Genomic DNA, 7,193 nt, shown 5'->3' on the forward strand with positions numbered 1-7,193 from the left:
CATTTGGGGTCGGGATAGGATGCAAACTTACTCTTGTCAGGAAAAAAAAAATCCAGATCAGATTCCTAAAGGAGTTTTCCTGACGCAAGTACCAATAAAGTTTAAGAGACCAGATAGATGGTCTCTCTTAATAAATGCTTCTGAAATAGCATTTTGCACTGATTGAACTCTGACCTGCCCTGTTTAATGAAAAGAAGGTGCAGAGCACAGGATATTCTGAATTGTGGGTTCTGTTCTGCTGTTCAAAATTATATCAGAAGTTCTTGATCTTGCCAGATCTATCCTTGATTTCAACAATTCCATATAAATTGTATGGAGAAAAAAATAGTAGTCAATCAACTGGAAGGGTATTCAACCTTTTGCATATATTTTGAATCTATTAAAAACTGTACATAAAAAGTAAGCCTCATTCAAATTAGTGGAAAGGCATCACATATAACTTAGTACCATAGAGATAGTGTTATCTTGCATTCACTTAGAAATTTGTTGAAATATACAATTTGACCCGTGGTGCAGAAACTACTGCATCATCATATATAAATACAGATTGTACACATAGTTGATCTTGCTAATCTCAAGAGTTATCTGGATATGAAACCACTAGGAAGTTTCTAGATGGTAGGGAAGCCCAAAAAGCACCCTGAAAGAAAGCAAAGGGATGACATTCTCAACTTCTCTTTGGCACAAATGCGGGGAGAAAATAAGACACTCTTCACTTCAGTATTTGGTAACACAAAAGCTTATTTTTTATTCCTTCCTCCACAAGGAGCCCAAGACAATAGTTAAGCAAATAAAATAAAGCCGGATCTAACCCAAGTTTCCTGGGACTCGGTATTTCTAATGATTTCCCCTCATTATTCTTTATCACCCTGATTGCCTTTATTACCCATGATTACCATTATTATTTAGGATTACTCATCGTAACTCAATCACATGAATCATGGTTAATGTGTATATCTTAACCTCACAGAGTTTTACATATACCGCGCGTATTATTATGATACAGAGTTTATTCCGATGAAGGAGAATGCCATGCTTCAGATCGTTGTGGCTTCGGTTCAAACGCATGTGTTGCATAGTCGCGACAGACATATTCTTACTGTTCCCAAGAAAATAATGACAATAAATTGGCCAGGAGTCAATCTTCATGTCAACAAGACAATTTTTAAAAAGTATATACATCTCTAGCTGCTATTCCCTAACGTTTTGTAAAAACTAAAAGTTTGCTGTGGCAATCAATTCTGCTCTAGGGGTCTTGGCATAGTTATGTGTCAGTTCCACTAGATTAGACAAGGAAATAAATTATATAGGAAGGCTAAAACTATATTTATTGAGATTGGCTATAATAATAATAATCTTCCAGGTCTGTGCTATATCACCATCTCCTTAAGACTTCAGTGAATAAGGACGGCATCTGCTTGAACTACTTCCAAATGTTATCTCATTGTTTAAATGGTGTTTTAACCCCTTTTGTTTAGGTAATAATTCCTTCCTATTTATGTTATAGTCATCTTCAGGGTGGATAAAAATAAATGATTTTTTTTAAAAAAAATTAAAAATTGGATTTTTTAAAAAATATTATCAAATGTATTTTAATAAAATGCTTTTGGAGTACAAATCTAAAGATAGTTTTCTATTTAAGATACCTTAATAATTTAGTTTATTCAGCATGAAATGGAGCTTAGTTATGTAGCATGAGGCTTTATATCAGTGGTAGTCAACCTGGTCCCTACCGCCCACTAGTGGGCGTTCCAGGTTTCATGGTGGGTGGTAGGGGTTTTGTCCCCTATTTTATAAATCACCATTACTGTGGAACCAGTGGGCAGTTAGAGAAAATTTTGCTACTAACAGAGATACAAAAGTGGGCGGTAGGTATACCCCTGCTTTATATTCTGCAATATTGGGACTATCGGTGAGTCAACAGCAGGTCAGAGGAAAAGCTGCTGAAGGACAGAGATGACAATTGCCCTTTAAAAATCATGATTCAAATCAACTTGATTTAAATCAAATCCACCTTGGGACTCATATTCTTTACTGTCTGTCAAGTAAGGTACTGGTATTTAGCCTGAACCTGTTTGCTGCTGCTTCAAATTGCTGCTTTTAAGATACTGGTACTTATTTGAGCTTCATTGGGTAAAGACCTTGTAATTTACATTCAAGAGACAAAGAGGTTTTACGCATCCATTCTCATGCCCTTTAGCCCAAGTGTAGCATGTATGAAGCCTGGTCATTGCAGAATAAGGCAATAAACTTTATCCTTGAAATTCCAGGAATACCTAAATTGAATTCTGCTTGAAACCAATCAAACTAGCATTAGGAAGAACCAGACCTCCTCTCAGCAGGCTCCCTGTATTGAATACTTTAAACCATTATTTCACTCAGCATAATCAATTTTAAAAGATTCTTGTAATTATGGAACAGGTTGTCAGTGTATAACTAGCTATCCTTTCTAAAGCTGTATTACATATGTAATAAAATCATGCAGCTAAAGTGAATACAAATGTGGCTTTGAAAACTATACTAACAAGGGACTAGATAAAAGGGGACTATTTCTGAGAAGAGATGGAAGCCAAAACCAGGAGGAACCATCCTATTTCTGTCTGTCGGTCATCTTTTAAGGATCAGCCAGAAGCTAAATTTTAATGGTATTGCCATCTAGTGGGGCGAAATAACAGTGCTATACTACATACACTCCCCATTTCAAAATAAAGCAGCTTTTAGGAAGCAGGATACCGTAATATGAAATCAGATGTCTGTTTTCACTGTATGAACATGGGCACAGGTTTTTTTTTATCAAATACACAAACACACACAATTTTTCTGGTTCAAATGTTAAAAATATTTTTATTACACTTTTAACCTTATAATATTAATTATAATCCCAATTTACATCCCCTTTTGATAAGGAAGAATAGGAATGAAATGGCAGATACTTCTTTAGGCACTACATCAAAAGAACTTTCAAGGTTAGTAAATTAATACGTAATGAAAAGTAGGTTTCTTTATTATTCTAAATTTTAGAATGCTGCTGTTCACCATTCACAACTAAATATACTTAGATGTCAAGCCATTTAGAGAAAAAAAGTTTTAAAAATGCTTTTTAAATTTAAAAAGTAAGGAAGCAATTTACTAACTTTACAGTTTAGCTAGGTATCAAAGCAATGATGTTAACCAGGTTTTTCTGAATGGCCAAAAGTTCCGGGCTGTAGAATTTATTCATGTTTGCTTCCTTTGTTTTGAAAGAAATAATCCAAGGCTTATTTTATTTACTGTATTTTTATCTATCTGTCTGTCTGTCTGTCTGTCTATCTATCTACCTACCTAGCTACCTACCATCCATCCATCCAAAGTAACTCTTATTAGTTTAATAACAATAAGAAGCTCAAAACAGAGGTATAGTGCTATTCAATATTTCAAAAGATATCTAAATTTCTTAAAATATAGATAAGTAAATGTCCAGCCTTCAGAAAAATCTGCAAAAAAGATTGCCAGTTTTTTCTTCTAGTCAAATATACTATTATTATATTGGGAATATGAAACTCTTACAGAACAATTACAAATAATCCAGAATTTTTTTAATCATCACATTTTTATACTATCCATCTCATCTAAGTGACTCTGGGTGGCTTACAGTAAAAAACTCAGTTCAACTATAGGAAACTAATTTCTACCTGTCCTTTACTCAATCACCTTATTTTCTCTTAAAACACTTTCTATTTTTTTTCTTTTTATACAAAAACACTCATTTCCATTGCGGCCTCTCCTCTGATTTGCTAATACTTTAGTGGAATTTCTTCATACAGTATGTTCCAGTACAATGAACAAATTGCTTCACCATTTTAATTCCCATGTCTTCTAAGCCATCAACAGAATTTAGTTTGTTCATAAAAGAATGTCTTATTCATAGCCTGTTTTTCCTTCAAGAGCTCAAATACCACAAGCATAAATACTTCTATCTCCTGCTTGCTATCCCCATAGCAATAACCTTGTGACCAGGGGTGGGCTTCAAAAAATTTAGCAACTGGTTCTCTGCCCGGTTGCTGGGTGAACGTGGCCATGGTGGGCGTGGCCTAGTCGGCCTCCTATACCATGGTGGGGAGGCATTTTTGTTCTCCCCAGGCTCCCGAGGCTTTCCTCGAGCCTCTGGGAAGGCGAAAACAGCCTCCCAGGGCTCCAGAGGCTCTTTTGAGGTTGAAGTCCACCTATCTTAAAGAAGCTGAAGAAACTTCTGGGATGAGTAGCGAAACATTTTCAAAGAAAAACCAGAAAGTCCAGTTGCCTCTTGAAAAAACACCTTCAGGACACCCATCTTAAAGTTGCTGAGGCTGACATTATTCTAAATCCTAGTCTTTAATCAAAATCCCATACTTTGCTCCACATTATACAAGCCTCCATGCCACTTGCTTTGGAGAAAGAATAAAGGAATGTAATAGACAACCTTCCAGAAAAGTAACTTTCTGCGGGCATATTGAGCAATATATTACTTATATATTTAAAACAATGTGTAAACAATGACGACTGTAATATAAAAATCTAACCACCATCATGCCACAGTGATTGTTATATTAAAAATACTGTTACAATAAGCAAGCATTAAATATCATTTTTCAGGTAAGCATAATCTGTTCTTAAATTTTTACCTCCTATATGCATTATTATGCATCTAATACAGACTTCAATAGGCTCCTTGAGCATTAATTAGAAGGAATATCTGGGAATATTCTGTTAGTTCCAGGAAGCACATGGAAATGAATAATGAAACAAAGCAAAGCAATCATTATCTCTGGCTTTACCATGATCTTTCTCAGTACTATATTTTCTAGAGCTGTCAAAGCTTCAAAAAATTTTCAGTAACAGGTCAAATTCTGCATGCAGTACTAACATTCTATTTCAAATGAAGCAAGAACACATTTTCTAGCATATTAACCATGGGATGGATTTCTGCTTGTCCCACATCTATTAATAGCATAGAGCCTCCTGAATCTGTTAGTCTTCCAGGTACATTTTTTTGGCTGGGGGAGGGGAGAAATGCATGCATCTTGATTTGAAAGGACTGCAATACAGGTAGTTCTCGACTTATAACAGTTCATTTACCGACTGTTCAAGGTTGCAATGGCGCTGAAAAAAGTGACTTATGGCTGTTTTGCACACTTACAACTTGTGCAGCATGATTGTGTGATCCAAATTCAGAGGCTTGACGACTGACTCATACTTATGACCTTTGCAGTGTCCCAAGGTCACGTGATCCCCTTTTGCAGCCTTCTGGCAAGCAAAATCAATGGGCAAGCCAGATTCACTTAAACACTGTGCTACTAACAACTACAATGATTCACTTTATAACTGTGGTAAGAAAGGTTGTAAAATGGAGAAACTCATTTAAATGTCTCACTGAACAGAAATTTTGGACTCAACTGTGGTGGTATTAGCATGGCCCTCAGTTGTGCCCTTGCTGCAGGCGGAATGTTTCACTTTGCTACATAAATTTTTGGGCTCAATTCTGGTCCTAAGTCGAGGACTACCTGTACTTCCCCCTCACCCCCCAAAAAACTGCATGTACCCCCATTCCTAAGAAACTTCAGGGAGCAAATCGATTTTTATGCAATACTGCAGAGAAATAACTGTGCTCTTCCCTGCTGGATTCCCCAATGGAAGCAGAGGCCCACGCACCTGTGTTGAAAAACTACTATTTTGCCACATGGAGAAGAAAAAAATATTTTCAAAAATCTGTTCCTCGTAACTTGGGGCAGACCCCCACTGCCTCCAAACCGCCCTATAGCTTCCTTTCCATCTTGTTTCTCTTCTGGGACTCAAATTCACGAGATTTCACAGTTTTAGCTGGAAGTGAACGAGCCAAAAGCGGCTTTCAAGTCTCCATTTTGGCTTCATTCTCTCGGCAAAAGGAGCGCCGGCCCTTCTGCTCTGAGGTGAAAAGTGTCGCCTGTCCCGTTAGAAGGAGCGGTAGCTTCTCTCCCGCCGATTCTCCTTTTCGCCCTCCACCGAACCGAGAGAAAAATTTCCACTGGGGCCACCTCTCACACCCAAGGCATCATGACGCCAGGGCGAACCGTCGGGTCCCTAAAATGACGCGTCTTTTTTTCCTGTCAGGCAGGGAAGAATCTGCGAGGACGAAATCGCCGCCTCGCTTCCCTTCGTCGGAGCCTAGCGGCCATTTCGGAACCACCGATTCGCCTCGAGGTAGCGGTCGGAGGGAACGCCGAAAACAATTCAAGAGCCCCGCCGACCTGCCCGAAAGCTATCCGCCAAACGTGCCGACGTGTTCAGAGGGCCACGCGGTGGGAAGCGGATTTTCCTCCTTATCGCTTCTGTCGAAAGTACCGATCAGAGGAACAAAGGGAGATCCGGCGGGGCCCGTCTCGCGCGGAGGCGGGGCTAATGGGAGGGGGGGGGAGAAATGGAGCGCGAATCTCGCGAGGTCTGACGCGAGACGCCTCTCCTGAATGCGTTGGCCCCGCCCCCTGGTCCCTGTCGGTGGCGGTGGAAGCGGCGGCTTGTCACCCTTTTTCCCCCCTTTCCCTCTTTTCTTCTTCTCCCCTTCCCCTCGCCTTTCCCTCACAGGGCGCGAGGCGGAAAGGCAAGATCGGCGGCGGAGCGCGAGGCCGAACCGGAGGAGGGGCCGCGCGTGCGCCCCCTGGAGCGGAGAAGGGGAGGAGCGGGTAGGAGCAGGTGACGCTCACGGAGGGGGGACGACAGGGGTTCGCAGCGCGAGACACCCCCCACCGCTACGGCGCGGGGTGGGGAGGACGCCGCGAAGGAGCGGTGTGTTGGGCAGGGGGGTCGCAGCGCGTGCGGGGATGAGGGAGCGCGCATCTGGTGGGCGGGGTCGGGGATACCTGATGGGGAGGGAAAGACCCGGAGGGGGGGGTTGAGGAAGAGGAGGCTGAGGGGGAGTTGGAAATGGGAGGGGTTAAAGGAAGGTGTAATGGGGAGGGGGTAGCCGAAATAGGGTCCAGACAAGAGGAGGTGCAGAGAGAAGAGAGAGGGCCTTCAAGGGGGTGGGGGAATGGCGGGGTATGAATGGTGGTGGTGGGGGGTCCCGGCTGAGGAGAGAGAAACAGGGTCGCTTCCGCCCCATACACATACACACACACACACACAAATCATCCTCAGGTGTGGAGAAGGTTGTGTTTTTTTTAGGTCTCCTGAACTAGGCAAGCTGGGTTGTGGAAGTTGGA

This window comes from Notechis scutatus, chromosome Z (genome assembly GCF_049901735.1).
Source record: "Notechis scutatus isolate UNSWTSFEM ecotype Mainland chromosome Z, rNotScu1.2, whole genome shotgun sequence".
NCBI lineage: Eukaryota > Metazoa > Chordata > Lepidosauria > Squamata > Elapidae > Notechis > Notechis scutatus.